Raw genomic sequence first — 16,486 nt, 5'->3', positions numbered from 1 at the left:
TCAGCCCTTTTTGCTTTGGTTATTTTTGAGACAGGGTCTCAGGTTTATACCTAGACTAGCCTGGAGCACCATCCTACTATTAATGCTTATAGCATAGCTGAGATAACAAGCATGTACCACCACACCCAGATTTTATTGGTTGAGATGGGGTCTTGCAAACTTTTTGCCTGGGCTGGCCTGGAACCTCAATCTTCCTGATCTATGCTTCCAGAATAGCTACGATTACAAATTCGAGCTACCATCCTCAGCTAATTTAAAACAAAAGTTTTTGGTGGTACTGGAGTTTGAACTGATGGTCTCATACTTGCTAGTCAGGCACTCTTCCAACCCTTTTTAGTTTGTTTATTTTTCAGCTAGAGCCTCATGTTTTTGCCCAGGGCCAGTCTCAGACTGCAGTCCTCCTGGGAAGTTGAGATTACAGGTACATACCATGCCACCATGCCTGGTGATGGGATTTCACTAACTTTTGCCTAGGCTGGCCTTAAATATTATGATTCATCCAATCTCTACCTCCTGAGTGGTTTTTCAGAGATTTAAAAACATAAACATTGTCCTTTTAGTTATCAAAAACCTTATAATTTTGTATATGCTTTGGTCCAATAATTTTACTTTTAATAAATCCTCAAAAGTAAAAAGTTTGAATGTTTTGAGACTAAATAAAAATAATCATCCTTACACTTTTGTTTACTTTGTATAGCTTGTGATTACAATGATAACCAACTAAGATAAGGTAACAAAAGAACAACTAATAGTGGAACAATGAGAATAAATATTTATATACTGCTTAAAATGATCACAAATAGTAGTAGCAGTAGATAGTAGAATAATAGCAACTAATATTTTTAAGGACTTAGTGTATGTAATGTACTGTGGTTATCAAGCTCTTCCTGTCTTGTTCATTGTCCATTTAACATTCACAAACCTGGAAGAATCCATTCATTCATTCATTTGGCAAATATCAAGTGCCTTTTGGGTGTCTAGTATTGTACTAGATGCTGGAGATACAATGCTCAAAACCTTTCAGTCCTGCATTCATGTTCTTGAGCAGTCTGTGAACTATGGAACATTCTTTCTGTCCCTGAGAGGGAGTGTGGTTGGGAGAGAAAGCACATGTAGTAGCCTCTGTTCTCTTGTAATCTCTATCACTCCTTCTCTGCCCTCACTACTTTCTTTGAGGGCAAGAGAAAGTGAGCATTCCCTGCAGCCATAAAAGATAGGTAGGGGAAGCTTGTTAGACTTCAGTGATGGAAGAGGTGTAACCTGGTTATGTTCCTGAGGCCCTAGAGATGGCTTCCTGGGTTTAATGTCCGGCTACAATGCTTTGTGGTAGCCTTAAGTAAATTACTTAATATTCTAGTCCTGATTTTATTGGGTAAAAAAATAGACTTAGTAATAACTCCTATGTTTTAAAGTTATGATAATTTAATTATTCATTAATGCAGTGTTTCATATACTTTATTATTATATTAGCTATACTGGTGATACTGTAATTGGAATTTGAAAATTTTCCTTTTCCTAACCACCGTTGACTTTATGATACATTATTGCCCATTACTTGTCTGTTAAAGGCAAAACCATTGCAAAAACAACTGTTTTATACATGTAGTCCTACATATAATGAATACATACTATTCTGAATAATATAAAAAACAAATAGTAGGAACTGGATGCTAGAATTCACATACTAGGGTTAAATTTCTTCATCATTAAGTGACCAACTACTATTGAAAAGATTTGAATTACTTCATCCACAAGAGGATGCTTGTGGCCTAGCATCCTCTAGGCAATGTTTCTTAATGGTGTAACTATCTGGATGTATTGTCATGTGTAAAGTAGAGATAGCTTCATTAAAGAGAGCTGCTATTGTGGAATTGGACATTTAGGATGGGAATTTAGAAAATATACATTCTACATTTTTACCACCACATGGCGGGGTGGTGAGATGGAAACAAGGAACCAGGGTTCTAGTAATTAGTTCTTTATCTACTAGTTTCCTCTAGCTTTCCTTTGAAGAGAAAAGAAATATGATTAGGTAATTCCCCCTTCATAAGTAAAAGGAATGTGTCAGAAGAAATGTGCAGGCAATCTGCACTCCAATATTCTATGATTTTAGGATTATAACTAGCACAATTACTTTAATGAGGATATAATTTTTTAAAAGAATTATTGAATATAATAAAATTGATCTACAGATAAAAACTGAAGTTGTCATATTCCATAACATCATTGTTTCTGGTCCTTTTGAAACATAACTGGCACAGTTGTTTACTGTCATTCTTGCTGGGACCAACAATCTCTTATAAATACCAAATCTATTTCCATGAAAGAAAAAAGGCTGACAAACGTACAGACCTCACTTCCACATTAGTCTACCTAGAGAAACTTCCAAGTTACCCTTTTGTCATCGGTGCCCCAAAAGTAAACACTGTAAGCTGCTATTGTTTCAAACTTATATAAGCATTCAAATAATGACAGCTGTTATGATGAAAAAGATAGTGGCTTTTCATAGCCTGCAAATCTTTGATCTTGGGAGAATTTAAAAAGATTTTTCATGAGAAAAAAAATCTGTCAAAAATTTAGTCAATTCTAAGATTAGGGATCGGACATAACATTTTTAAAAAGGGAGATAGAATTCGTCCCTTTTATTAGCATATATTAATTGTGTAAAGTAAGATTCCATTATGACATTTCCATGCATGCAAATAATGCACTTTGGTCATATTCACCCTCTTTATTATTTCTTGTGCCTCATTCCCTTCCTCTTTTCTCCTTTATACCTTTAGTATACCCCATTTTACGTTCACATCCTTTTTTAAACCACACTAGATTCCACATGTGAGAGAAAAAATGTGCTACTTGTCTTTGGAGACTGGCTTCTTCCACATAAGATGATGATGTCAAGTTATATCCATTTTCCTGCAAACAACATAATTGTATTCTTCTTTATGGATGAATAGGACTTCACTGTGTATATGTACCATATTTTCTTTATCCTTTCATCTGTTGATGGGCATCAAGGCTGGTTCCATAACTTTGCTATTGTGACTGTGAATACTGGAGCGGTAAACATGGATATGCAGGTGTCTTCAATGTATGCTGACTTCAGTTCCCTGAGTTATACCCACAACTGGTATAGTTGAATCTATGAGTCTATTTGTAAATTTTGTGGAACCCTCCTACTCACTTCCGTAGACTAATTTACATTCCTATCAACAGTACATAAGCATCCCCACCCCTACAAATCCTTGCTAAAATTTGTTGTTGGATGAGTTGCTGGCAAATACTTCTTCCAATTCTGTAGGCTGTCTCTTTGCTCTGTTGATTGTTTCTTTTGCTGTGCAGAAGCTTTTTAATTTGATGTGATTCCATTTGCCAACTCTTAATATTATTTCCTGAGTTATTGGAGTCCTATCCAGAAAGTCATTGCCTTTGCCTGGATGTTGAATGTTTCTCCGATTAGTTTTCCTCTAGTAGTTGCAAATTTTCAGATTTTGCATTCAATTATTTGATTCATTTTGAGTTGATTTTTTTTTTGTACAAAGTGAGAGATAAGGATCTAATGTCTGTTTTCTACATGTGAATATCTAGTTTTCCCAGTACTACTTAAGAGGCTTCTTTTTTTTCTAATGTATTTTCAGCACCTTTGTCAAGAATCAGATGGCTATAACTGTGTGAGTTTATTTCTAGATATTTTATTCTATTTCATTGGTCAATGTGTGTCTTACTGTGTCAGGGCCTAGCTGTTTTTGTTACTATGGCTCTAAAGTATAGTTTGAAGTAACATATTGTTATACCTCAAGTCTCTTTCTGCTCAGGATTGCTTTAGCTATTTGGGACCTTTTGTGTTTCCATATGAATCTTAGGATTGTTTTTCTATTTCTGTGAAGAATGTCGTTGGAATTTTGATTGGGATTGCATTGAATCTGCAGTTTGATTTTGATAATATGGCCAGTAAAAATAATAATTCTGCCAATCCATGAACCTGGGAAGCCTTTCCATCTTTTAGGGTCATCTACAATTTTATCCATTCCATTGTAGAGGTATTTAATATCATTGGTTTAGTTTATGCTTAGATTTTTTTTTGAGACTATTGTGAATGGGATTATTTATTTTCCTGACTTCTTTTTCAGAGAGTCCATTGTCGGTAAATACAAATGCTACTGATTTTTGTATGTTGATTTTGTATTCTGCTATTTTTCTGCTAGTTGATCAGGTAAGAGTCATCTGTTGAAGACGTCTGGGTCATTTAAATATAGACTCACATAGTCTGCAAATATTTCTATCCCTTTCATTCTTTCTTTGCCTTATTGCAGATTTCAAACACTACATTAAATGGGACTGGAGAGAGAATACCATTTTCACATTCTGTATTTTAGAGGAAATATTTTCAGTTTTTTATTGTTCATTATAATGTTGACCTTAAGTTTGTTTTATATAACCTTTATTGTGCTGAGTTATGATCCTTCTATTCCTAGTTTCTTCAGGGCTTTTTATCATGAAGTATTGTTGAATTTTATTAAAGGCCTTTTCTGTATCTATTGAAATGACCAAGTGATTGTTAATGCCTTCCTTTTTCATCTGTGTAGGATTTCTTTAAGTATCTTCTGCAATGCTAGTTTATTTAGTAGTCATGAATTGCTTAATTTGTTCTTATCTTGGAAGGTCTTTATTTCTCCATAGATTTTAAAGGATAACTTTGCAGATATAATCATCTTGGCTGGCAGATATTTACTCTTAAGGCATGAAATGTATCATTCCACACTTTTCTGGCTTTTAAGGTTCTTATGGAGAAGTCTAATATAATTCTGATGAGTTTGTCTTTGAGGTAAGTTGTCATCTTTCTCTGTAACTTTCAACATTCTTTGTTCCATAGCTTTGTCATTTTAACTATAATATGATGTGGAGAGATTCCTTTCTGGCATCCTTATTTGGGTTCTGAATGTCTCCTGTACTTTTATGTCCATATATTTCCCTAGATTTGGGAAATTTTCTCCTATAATTTCACTGAATAGGTTTTCTTGCTTTTAGTTTGTGTTTTAGCTCCATTTTATACTACACGGATTTGTCCCAGAATTCCTGAAAGCTGTGATCATGGTTGCTTTTTATTTATTTATTTATTTACTTTATTACTGTCTGAATATAATAATTCCTCAACTTACCTTCAATCCTTGACATTCTTTCTTTTGTTTGACTTAATTTATTGGTAATGCTTTCCATTGAGTTTTTTATTTAATTTATTGAGTTTTTCATTTCCAAGATTTCCTTTTGTTTGTTTTCTGAATCTCAACTTTTTGCTGAATTTCTTATCCAAGCTTTGAATTGACTTCCTTACTTCATTCATCTGACTGAATCCTCCTTGAAATCATTGATCATTTCTAAAACTAGACTTTTCAATTCTTTTCTGACATTTCAATCATTTCAATGTCTTTAGACTTGATCACTTGCTTTTCTTTGCTTTTTCATATTTCTTGTTTCTACACAAGAAGTCTGGTTGTGATTTATACATCTGCTGGGACAGATACCTCTTCAAGTTTTTAAGGGATCTTAGTGAGCAGCCTTCTCTTGGAGCCCCAATCTCTACTACCACTCAGAAGAGAGAAAGCAGTAATGAAAACAACAATTCAAAACCAAATCAGATATTTAACTATAGTTAAAAAAAAATCAGGAACATCAACTACACCTCCAAAAAGGTTAGGAAAAAAGAAGCTAAAATACTTACTGGATAAACTAGGAATTTATATATTCTTAAAGGTAAGAGTATTAATAATTAATAAAAAAGGGGTAGGGAAATGAAAAAAGAATGAAGCAAGAGAGGGAAAGTATATGGGCAAAAATAATATTATAAAAATAATAGTGAGGGTTATCACAATAAAACAAATAAGAGCAAGACAAAACAATAAAAAGAAAATTGAGCCAGTCAATATTTCTTCCTCCTTGAGGAGACAAAGGGTGGAGATGTTTAATTTTTTCCTCAATCTTATTGTTTTATAGTTTACTTGGTGTTTGGGGGAGGAGGTTTTGAGTTGTTTTCTTTCTGAAGTCCAAACAAATTAGACCAGAAAGGCCTGTTTGCAATCTGAGCCCCTCCCTGACTTTCCCCACTGTGGATCCTGGCTACTATGAGCTCCGCAGAGCTTTAATCCTGCCAGTGTTTTCTGAATCCAAGACAAGCAATTCAGGGAGTGCAGGAGCTACCTTCAAACTCGTTGCACCAACTGGGCCCGTGATCCCCACAACTGGATGACCCCTTACACCAGAGGTGGTGTGGGAAATGCCTGAGCAGGCTGCATTTTCACCAAGTGTCTCCAACACTATGAGAGTGTGAGAAGCAGTCAGACCAAAGCAGTCTGCACTGCTGCACTGGCAGGATGAGGCATGGATACTGAGTGATCCTGGATGACCTAGCCACGCCAGTCTCTGTCCGAGTACCTCCCCCTCCGCTCCCTCCCCAACACACATGGGCATATTCACACATAGGTGCTCTCTCCTTCCCAGAGGTCAGGCTGCAATTCCCCAATATTATCACCCTTGGCTTCCCTCTGCAGCATAGCTCACACTTCCTACCCAAGTAGACCTGTGTTTAAGAGTCTACACCCAAATCAAAACCAGTTTCCTGGACCCACACTGATTCTTGAGTTGTCCATGCACTTAGCCAGTTGAGAGGAGAAGACCTTTGGGGCTTCTGCTGGATTTGGCTGAAAGTTTGACTGTAAGACCTCTGTTAATGATTCCTCACCATGGTAACAATGAGCAGAACAGGGAGTTCAGGTTCCCCTCTCCAGCACCTGCTTACTAATATGGATTACAGATCTCCTGTCTTGAACTGTATTTTTTTTTTTCAGAGAGCCTCTGGAGCCTTCTGAGCCTTTCCCTTCTTCTTTCATTTAAAGCCCCACATAAAATGGCAGGAATACTATTTTTTCCTAGTACTCTATTTTAGGGTCTGTTTTCTTATACAAACCTAAAGTTTAATATTTCTGGATTTCACCAGATTTCTTAACTCTCTACTATGTACCATTGGTCTCCCTTCCATTTCCACCCCTCCCACCTCTCCTTGCAGCCACACAGGTGATTTGTGGAGACACAGGAAAGAGCTAGATGTCTATAATCTACCACATTTCTCTCTTAAAGCTCACTCATTTAAATATAAAATTCAATGTCATATGTAACATTTTTAATTGAAATCATTTAAAATAAGACTGTAGCCACTTCATAAATATTAGTCTCCTTTTTGTACATAAATATATTTTGAATCTGAAATACATGAAACGAAGGCACCCAAAGGTAATTCTGTCCATGATCCAGTGGAGTGCTAGAGCCCTCTCAAGAAAGCCCATTGTCTGTGTCTCTTCCCAACTCTGCTGACTGATCATCATTACATCAGTAGCAGAAATGGGTCATGGTGGGAATATTTATACCATGGAGACCAAGAAATGCTACAAAATCAGGGCTTTTTATTGTGAGAATGGGTTGTTAAACCTTTATCAGCACAGCACTGCTAATGTGCATCAGTTTCTTCAAGGCTAAATTTCGTCATTACTCAAGGTGCTTCATCTTTCTGTCATGTCATGACTTCCAAATTTAACTAAATTCTCATCAGTTGGAAATAGGGAACGTCAACTGAATAAAAAACTATAAGTAAATATTTTATGGGGGTTGTTTAAAATTTTTTTAATTATGTTTTTGTTGTGGTAAAAACATTAACATGACATTTACCGTGTTAGTCATTTTTAAATGTCCAGTTCAGTTGTGCTAACCAACTATGTTTTTTTTGTCTTCTGTAGCATGGTTTGTGTGATATAAAATTGCTTTGATTATAAAATGGCTAAATGAGTGTTTAATTTTTTCATTTGTAGCTGGATGTGCTGTCTTATGCCTGAAATCCTACCTACTCAGGAGGAGCACAGCTCAAGGCCAGCCCAGGCAAAAAGTTAGTAAGACCACCCCCCACCCCCAATCTCAACTAATGGTTGTGCATGCTTATGTGTGCCTGTCATCCCAGCTACAGGACAGGCATAAATAGGAAGACTGTGGTCCATTCCAGCCCAGGTATAAAAGTGAGGCTCTATTGGGAAAATAACTAAAGCAGAAAAGTCTGGCAGCATGGCTCAAGAGGTGGAGTGCCTGTCTAGCAAGTACAAGGCTGAGTCCAAACATCAGTACCACCAAAAAACAAACAAAATTTCATTTGTAAGGAAGTGGTTAAATTGAATCTGCTCAGGCTCAGGCTTTCCGGCTTATTTATTTCTGGCTAGCCTTTCAGAATCTTCTGCAACCAATCTCTTATCAGGACAGTTCTAGGAATGTTGGTAGCTGGGCAATGTGGACATCTTTCTTTGAATATTGCAGTTATACGATTCAGCTTTCTCTCTCAAGTCCAAATTCCAGTTTCTTAGAAGCATACTGTGGATTCACCATGCTTGGGGCCAGAAAGCATTGCAGCCTCATTCTCATGCTGGCTTCCATGGCAATCACATTGAAGGCTATCGTGGTGGGTGTAAAGTTCAGGACCTTCCCCTTCATGTAGCAAGATGGTGGGCAGGTAAAGCAATCAACATTTAGCATGATATGGTTATCGTATCAGATGATGACAAATGATGACAAAAGATAATAGTCAAGATCATTGGTATTTTGTTAAGAATGTCTAGAATATTATAATAGAATGTTCATAAAATTAGTATAAAATTTCTGTAATCTTTAGAAGAGAGAAAGAAGAGAGTCAAAAAGAATTCATTTGGGACTGCGTCTGGTTAAAATTGTGGCTATATAATTATAAAACTAATTCACTGTATTAAAATAACTGTTCTTTTTGACGGTTTCTAGTATTAGTTACATATGTATTATTCAGTTGAGAAAGGGGTTTTCAGATAATTTTTACCCCACTTAAAATAGAAAAACTGATGGAAGCACTTGAAATGAATAATTCCTATGCACACAGTAGTTTACCATGAGGTCTAAAGTCCTCTCCAGGCTGTGTAGGCATTTCCCCAAGAGGGAATTAAAATATAGGATACAGAGCATTGAATTTGGCATTAAATGCATTTTAACTGCGTTCACTAAATATGTGATCTTGGGCATGTCATTTAAAACTTTCTGAGTTTTACTTTCCTGTCCATAAAACTGGGAAAACAGTATCTATTAGAGTTGTTTTGAAAATTAAGTTAAATAACATATTTGACTATCCTTATAAACTGATATTTACATTCTTTTACTCAATTTGCAGTTGTAGGCTAGCTTCTTCATGTTTAACCAACCACATTTCTAATGTCTACTTATTACTTTCTCATCCACTTTTTGTATCCTTTATGAAACAGATGCTGTGCCACCTGTTGGGGTATATAACATGATCCCTGCTCTCAAGTGGCTAAACACAATGCTGTTTGTTATTTAATGTGAGTACTATCAGTAAACCCATACCTTGAAAATCATGAACCAAAAATCTAGAAACACCAGGCTTTTGCATACCATCTTCATTTCTGATGGGCTGTAGGTTATACAGCCCATGTATGTAGTGAAGGGTTGGGAGCTGGCCTCTCCTGGAACATTATTTCTGGAGGAGAAGTTGGATAAGCACACTATTTATTGATTTGACCATCTATTCAATATTTTTAGATTTTATCTCATCAGAAGACATGCTTCTTCTTGAAATACAGATTTTTATATATTTTGGCCACAAATGAAAATCCATTAAAATGAACTCTGATATTTCCTCCCTGCAGGACTGAAAAACTTGTTCATCTAACTGACTGTAATGCCACAGAGTACCACAAACTGGGTGGCTTAACACAATTTATTCTCTCACAGTTTTGGGAGGTAGAAGTCCAAAATCAAGGGGTAAGGAAGGCCAGGAACCCCTAGAGTTTGATCTTTTCTTGTCTTTTCCAGTATCTGGTACTTCAAGTATTCATGGCTTATAGCAGAATAACTGCAAGCTCTAACTTTCTTTTTGTGTCTATTTCCAAATCTGTGTTCAAATTTTCCCCCTTCTATAAAGACACCAGTTATTTTGAATCAGTGCCCACCCTGATTCAGTAAAGCCTTATCTTAACTTGATTAGAGTTGCAAAGATTCTGTTTCCAGATTAGGCTACATCCACAGATATAAGGGCTTAGGAATTGACTACATATTTTGGGGAAAAAAATCAGTCTTTTTTTTCTGGCAGTACTGAAGTTTGAACTCAGAGTCTCACACTTGTTAGGAAGGCACTCTTAAAAAAAATCAGTCTTTAAAATCCTGATTACTTATTATATTATACTTATTAACAAGACATTCCTATGGCACTTTTAATAATGGCTCATGAAAATTTGGTTTTATATAATCATATTTTCCTTATTAAACATAGTCAGGGGAGAAGGTACTGGGCTTCCTCCTGGCTTATAAAAATAGCTCAGAAAGTAATAAATTTAATTGAGCACACTTAGCGGAGAATAAACAGAATCTGCTTTCTGTACTGAAGATCAAGAACATATCTCAAGCCCTTTGCAATTTTGCATCTCACTCAAGAGCATGAATCCACTGACTTTGTAAAGAATATTTGGAAGGAATGTAAATGCCCTTATTGTGACTAAATGTTACAAGGCACATTCTGGAGCTATTTCGTAGTATGGTACTTTGAACTACAGCATACAAAAGCAAATGTCAATGCCAGTAGGCCATCTCCCCTTCTTCCAAAGTGGTGTTTGGTATGGTGGAGGATGAGTTAAAGCTGTGACCAAACCAACCCCAGCTGAAGCTTCCCCTTTTGGGGTCACAGGAGCCTTTGCTTCATGTCTCTCATCTCAGACAGTGTGCCAACTGTGCTCCATGAGCTCTTCCTGGTGGCAACAAGCTTGTAAACATCTGGCTTCCAGGGCTGTCATGTGCTCTTTCTTCCTTTTTTCATCCACAAAAAAGTGGCTATGAAGACATCTATTGAGGGGGAAAATGACATAAATTATTGTAAATGGAAACAAATCAGTTAATGAACAAGACAAGTTGATCTGGAAACCAAGGAAAAATGCTGTGTCTTTGATGAAGTCTTCTGTTCATGAAAAGGAAAGCTTTGTGTTTTTGTTTTCAATTGTTACTTTTATTTTTTTGGTTTGTTAGGGTATATATATGGTAGTACTGCCTGTATTTGACTAAAATGAAAAGTATTTTATAAAAATTGAATGAGAGGTTCAACTTCAAAATAGGAAGTCTCCCATAATAGATATAATGAAAGTATTGAGCCTTATATCTGGAACTAAACAGAAATCATTGGTGTGATTTTGTCATGGTTTATAGTGAGCATTAATAGTGGTAGACTGGACAAAAACTTTAATTATACCCGATAGTTGTTTGTAAAACTTAGAACATCTTCTGCTTTGTCAAGAGAGAGGAGTTAATGATATAAATTGAAAATTTAGGAATATAATTTAGTGTGATTTATTTTTTTTAGAATAAGAAGAAAGACATTTCAATAGAAATAACTGGTCAACTACTTTGAGAACCTATATTCAAATAAATTTGAAAATCTAAAAGAAATGGACAGATTTCTAGATACATATGATCATCCAAAACTGAACCAAGAGGAAATTAATCACCTGAATAGACCTATAACACAAAATGAAATTGAAGCAGCAATCAAGAGTCTCCCCAAAAAGAAAAGTCCAGGACCTGACGGATTCTCTGCTGAATTCTATCAGACCTTTAAAGAAGAACTGATACCAACCCTCCTTAAACTGTTCCATGAAATAGAAAGGGAAGGAAAACTGCCAAACACATTTTATGAAGCCAGTATTACACTTATCCCAAAACCAGGCAAAGACACCTCCAAAAAGGAGAACTATAGGCCAATCTCCTTAATGAACATTGATGCAAAAATCCTCAACAAAATAATGGCAAACCGAATTCAGCAACACATCAAAAAGATTATCCACCACGACCAGGTAGGCTTCATCCCAGGGATGCAGGGGTGGTTCAACATACGAAAATCAATAAACGTAATAAACCACATTAACAGAAGCAAAGACAAAAACCACTTGATCATCTCAATAGATGCAGAAAAAGCCTTTGATAAGATCCAACATCATTTCATGATAAAAGCTCTAAGAAAACTAGGAATAGAAGGAAAGTTCCTCAACATTATAAAAGCTATATATGACAAACCTACAGCCAGCATTATACTTAACGGAGAAAAATTAAAACCGTTCCCTCTAAAATCAGGAACCAGACAAGGATGCCCACTATCTCCACTCCTATTCAACATAGTACTGGAATTCCTAGCCAGAGCAATTAGGCAAGAAGAAGGAATAAAAGGAATACAAATAGGTAAAGAAACTGTCAAAATATCCCTATTTGCAGACGACATGATCCTATACCTTAAAGACCCAAAAAACTCTACTCAGAAGCTTCTAGACATCATCAATAGCTATAGCAAAGTAGCAGGATATAAAATCAACATAGAAAAATCATTAGCATTTCTATACACTAACAATGAGCAAACGGAAAAAGAATGTATGAAAACAATTCCATTTACAATAGCCTCAAAAAAAATCAAATACCTAGGTGTAAACCTAACAAAAGATGTGAAAGACCTCTACAAGGAAAACTATAACCTTCTGAAGAAAGAGATTGAGGAAGACTATAGAAAGTGGAGAGATCTCCCATGCTCATGGATTGGTAGAATCAACATAGTAAAAATGTCGATACTCCCCAAAGTAATCTACATGTTTAATGCAATTCCCATCAAAATTCCAATGATATTCATCAAAGAGATTGAAAAATCTACTGTGAAATTTATATGGAAACACAAGAGGCCACGAATAGCCAAGGCAATACTCAGTCAAAAGAACAATGCAGGAGGTATCACAATACCTGACTTCAAACTATATTACAAAGCAATAACAATAAAAACAGCATGGTACTGGCACAAAAACAGACATGAAGACCAGTGGAACAGAATAGAGGATCCAGATATGAAGCCACACAACTATGAGCAACTTATCTTTGACAAAGGAGCTAAAAATATACGATGGAGAAATAGCAGCCTCTTCAACAAAAACTGCTGGGAAAACTGGTTAGCAGTCTGCAAAAAACTGAAACTAGATCCATGTATATCACCCTATACCAAGATTAACTCAAAATGGATCAAGGATCTTAATATCAGACCCCAAACTCTTAAGTTGATACAAGAAAGAGTAGGAAATACTCTGGAGTTAGTAGGTATAGGTAAGAACTTTCTCAATGAAACCCCAGCAGCACAGCAACTAAGAGATAGCATAGATAAATGGGACCTCATAAAACTAAAAAGCTTCTGTTCATCAAAAGAAATGGTCTCTAAACTGAAGAGAACAACCACAGAGTGGGAGAAAATATTTGCCAATTATACATCAGACAAAGGACTGATAACCAGAATATACAGGGAACTTAAAAAACTTAATTCTCCCAAAACTAATGAACCAATAAAGAAATGGGCATGTGAACTAAACAGAACTTTCTCAAAAGAAGAAATTCAAATGGCCAGAAAACACATGAAAAAATGCTCACCATCTCTAGCAATAAAGGAAATGCAAATTAAAACCACACTAAGATTCCACCTCACCCCTGTTAGAATAGCCATCATCAGCAACACCACCACCAACAGGTGTTGGCGAGGATGCGGGGAAAAAGGAACCCTTTTACACTGTTGGTGGGAATGTAGACTAGTACAACCACTCTGGAAAAAAATTTGGAGGCTACTTAAAAAGATGGACATCGATCTACCATTTGATCCAGCAATACCACTCTTGGGGATATACCCAAAAGACTGTTACTCCAGAGCCACCTGCACACCCATGTTTATTGCGGCACTATTCACAATAGCCAAGTTATGGAAACAGCCAAGATGTCCCAGCACTGACGAATGGATTAAGAAAATGTGGTATCTATACACAATGGAATTTTATGCAGCCATGAAGAAGAACGAAATGTTATCATTCGCTGGTAAATGGATGGAATTGGAGAACATCATTCTGAGTGAGGTTAGCCTGGCTCAAAAGACCAAAAATCGTATGTTCTCCCTCATATGTGGACATTAGATCAAGGGCAAACACAACAAGGGGATTGGACTTTGAGCACATGATAAAAGCGAGAGCACACAAGGGAGGGGTGAGGATAGGTAAGACACCTAAAAAACTAGCTAGCATTTGTTGCCCTTAACGCAGAGAAACTAAAGCAGATACCTTAAAGCAACTGAGGCCAATAGGAAAAGGGGACCAGGAACTAGAGAAAAGGTTAGTTCAAGAAGAATTAACCTAGAAGGTAACACCCACACAGAGGAAATCAATGTGAGTCAATGCCCTGTATAGCTATCCTTATCTCAACCAGCAAAACCCCTTGTTCCTTCCTATTATTGCTTATACTCTCTCTACAACAAAATTAGAGATAAGGGCAAAATAGTTTCTGCTGGGTATTGAGGGGGGGAGCGGGAGGGGGTGGAGTGGGTGGTAAGGGAGGGGGTGGGGGCAGGGGGGAGAAATGAACCAAGCCTTGTATGCACATATGAATAATAAAAGAAAAATGAAAAAAAAAAAAAAAAAAAAAAGAAATAACTGGTCAATGGTGTAAGGAACTGCTGAATAAAGACCACGCCATATGTGGAAAAGAAAGACTTATTAGGAACCAGAATGCAGGGCTGTCACTCTTGGGTTCAGAGTGCAGCGGCTTGGCTGAAACGGGTAGTGGGCTTTATAGGAGGGGCCAAGCCATGGGGGAGGGAGAGAGTCTCTGGTCTCTGATTATCTGTGATCACCAGATGTAACAGGTCGACATGCCTGCTTAGTTGAGAAACTGGAAGTTCCTGAGGTTTTGTAAGCAGAGCAGGGAAACAGGCAGGGGAGTTTGGCAAGCGGTCATAAATCAGGGGTCTGGTTTCAGTGCTAGCCTCAAGAACTTCCACCCACCCCAAGAATGCCAGGGACCTAACATTCCAGCCTTTTGTTGGTATTATGGGCACAGATTGATCTAGCTACTTCATGTTGAGTAGGGGCATCATTAAGTGGGATTCAGCTGGAATTTGGAAATTTGTGAGGTCCCCAGGAGTGGAGGCTGACAGTTTTTCCCAGGCTTCATTTGCAGACAAGGCCAATTGTTGGGAGAAGGTTATAGTAACATTTGGTGGGAAGTCTGTCTTCTGAGTTCCCTGAATGATCCTGGAGGCTTCTAGGGTTAAAAAGCATTTTTCTGGTTTGTTTAAGGGTTTGTATTTCCATAGCATCATTACATGTGCAGCTGTCTTTCTTTCTATAGTAGCCTCTATAATGGACCTAATAGATCATATAAGCAAGGGAGGGAGGCAGGAAGATATTATGCATGCTCCCAGAATTAGGCCCACTGTCCCTACCAGTGTTTTAATTCACCTATGGCAGAAAATTAAGAGCCAGATGAGGAGTAAGAACTTATGTAGGAGAGGAAGAGGGAGAGAGTTTGCGGGAGAGGCATAGCCGTGTGGGGCCCAGTGGTATGCAAGAGTACTCATCCTTTGTTGTAGTGGAAGAGTCTGAGATTGGTGGGCAATGTTTTATCCTTGAAAGGTGCTGTCACTGGGGGATCCCATTGAGCTTGACAGCGGTGGGCATTGTGAGGATGACCAGGTGAGGTCCAGTCCACTGAGGTCCTAACAGAGAGGGTCAAATATCCTTTAGGAGAACAAGGTCCCTGGTTTAACAGAAATTGTTATAGGGTGGGGCAGGATCTGGTCTGCATGCTCTCTGAGAAGCTCCCTGAGAAGGTTAAGGCAAAGTAGATAGTCAGCCAGAGGAGCAGAGTCTGTTGGAGGCAAGTTTCCTAAGAGAAATGGGCAGCCATACATTATTTCAAAGAGGCTCAAGAAGGAAGGGGCTCAGGGAATCTGTCCCTTTAAGACCACACCTTGGTAGGTGATCTGTGGGAGGCATAATTGAGCCTTCTCCTTAGAGACTTTGTATCTCCAGAGGCCAGAAAGTTTTAAAAAGGACTCAGTCGCCCTGCAGATGAGGGTCTCTGTGGCTCTGCACTGAAGTACATCATCAACATATTGAAGAAGTGGCCTCTGGGTAGTGCCAACCTAATAAGTCTCTGGTTAGGGTCTGTTCAAAAGGATGAGGGCTGTCTTTAAACTCTTGTGGCAAAACTGTCCAGGTTAGTTGCTGTGAAGTGTTTGTGGAATCTTTAAAGGCAAACAGGGGCTGACTGTCAGGATGCAGGTTAAATGTTACAGTTTTGAGTAAAAGAGAGCTTTAGCTCATTATTTTATGTAAATTTACATGTTTAACTTTGTAAATGTTTGTACCATTTAGAGAAAGTATAGACACAACACTGTTACAAGGTGGTCATTTAAGACACATGAGCAAATATGTAAATGAACTCTGATTTAGTAGTATTTAAAGCTTGACAAGATCAGCAGGAAACGCAAATAATTTCTTTGATAAAATGCTTCCCTGTAATAGTTTTTTTGTAGATGTTACTCAGAGCAGAACAATATTAAGATAACCTTGTTATTTTATAG

General features: G+C 37.3%; 1 long non-coding RNA gene across 1 annotated transcript in view; it reads left to right on the top strand.

The window, feature by feature from the left end:
* Nucleotides 1-11,648, top strand: part of LOC141417357 (uncharacterized) — a 137,315-nt gene extending 125,667 nt beyond the window's left edge. The window contains exons 2-4 of the long non-coding RNA XR_012441891.1: nucleotides 7,857-7,930; nucleotides 9,315-9,392; nucleotides 11,420-11,648. This is a non-coding gene — a long non-coding RNA (uncharacterized lncRNA). The remainder of the gene's footprint in view (nucleotides 1-7,856; nucleotides 7,931-9,314; nucleotides 9,393-11,419) is intronic.
* Nucleotides 11,649-16,486: the final 4,838 nt, after the last annotated feature.

This window comes from Castor canadensis, chromosome 2 (genome assembly GCF_047511655.1).
Source record: "Castor canadensis chromosome 2, mCasCan1.hap1v2, whole genome shotgun sequence".
Classification (NCBI taxonomy): domain Eukaryota; kingdom Metazoa; phylum Chordata; class Mammalia; order Rodentia; family Castoridae; genus Castor; species Castor canadensis.
Note: the sequence above shows the minus strand (reverse complement) of the source record. Positions and strands in the feature narration are given on the sequence as shown.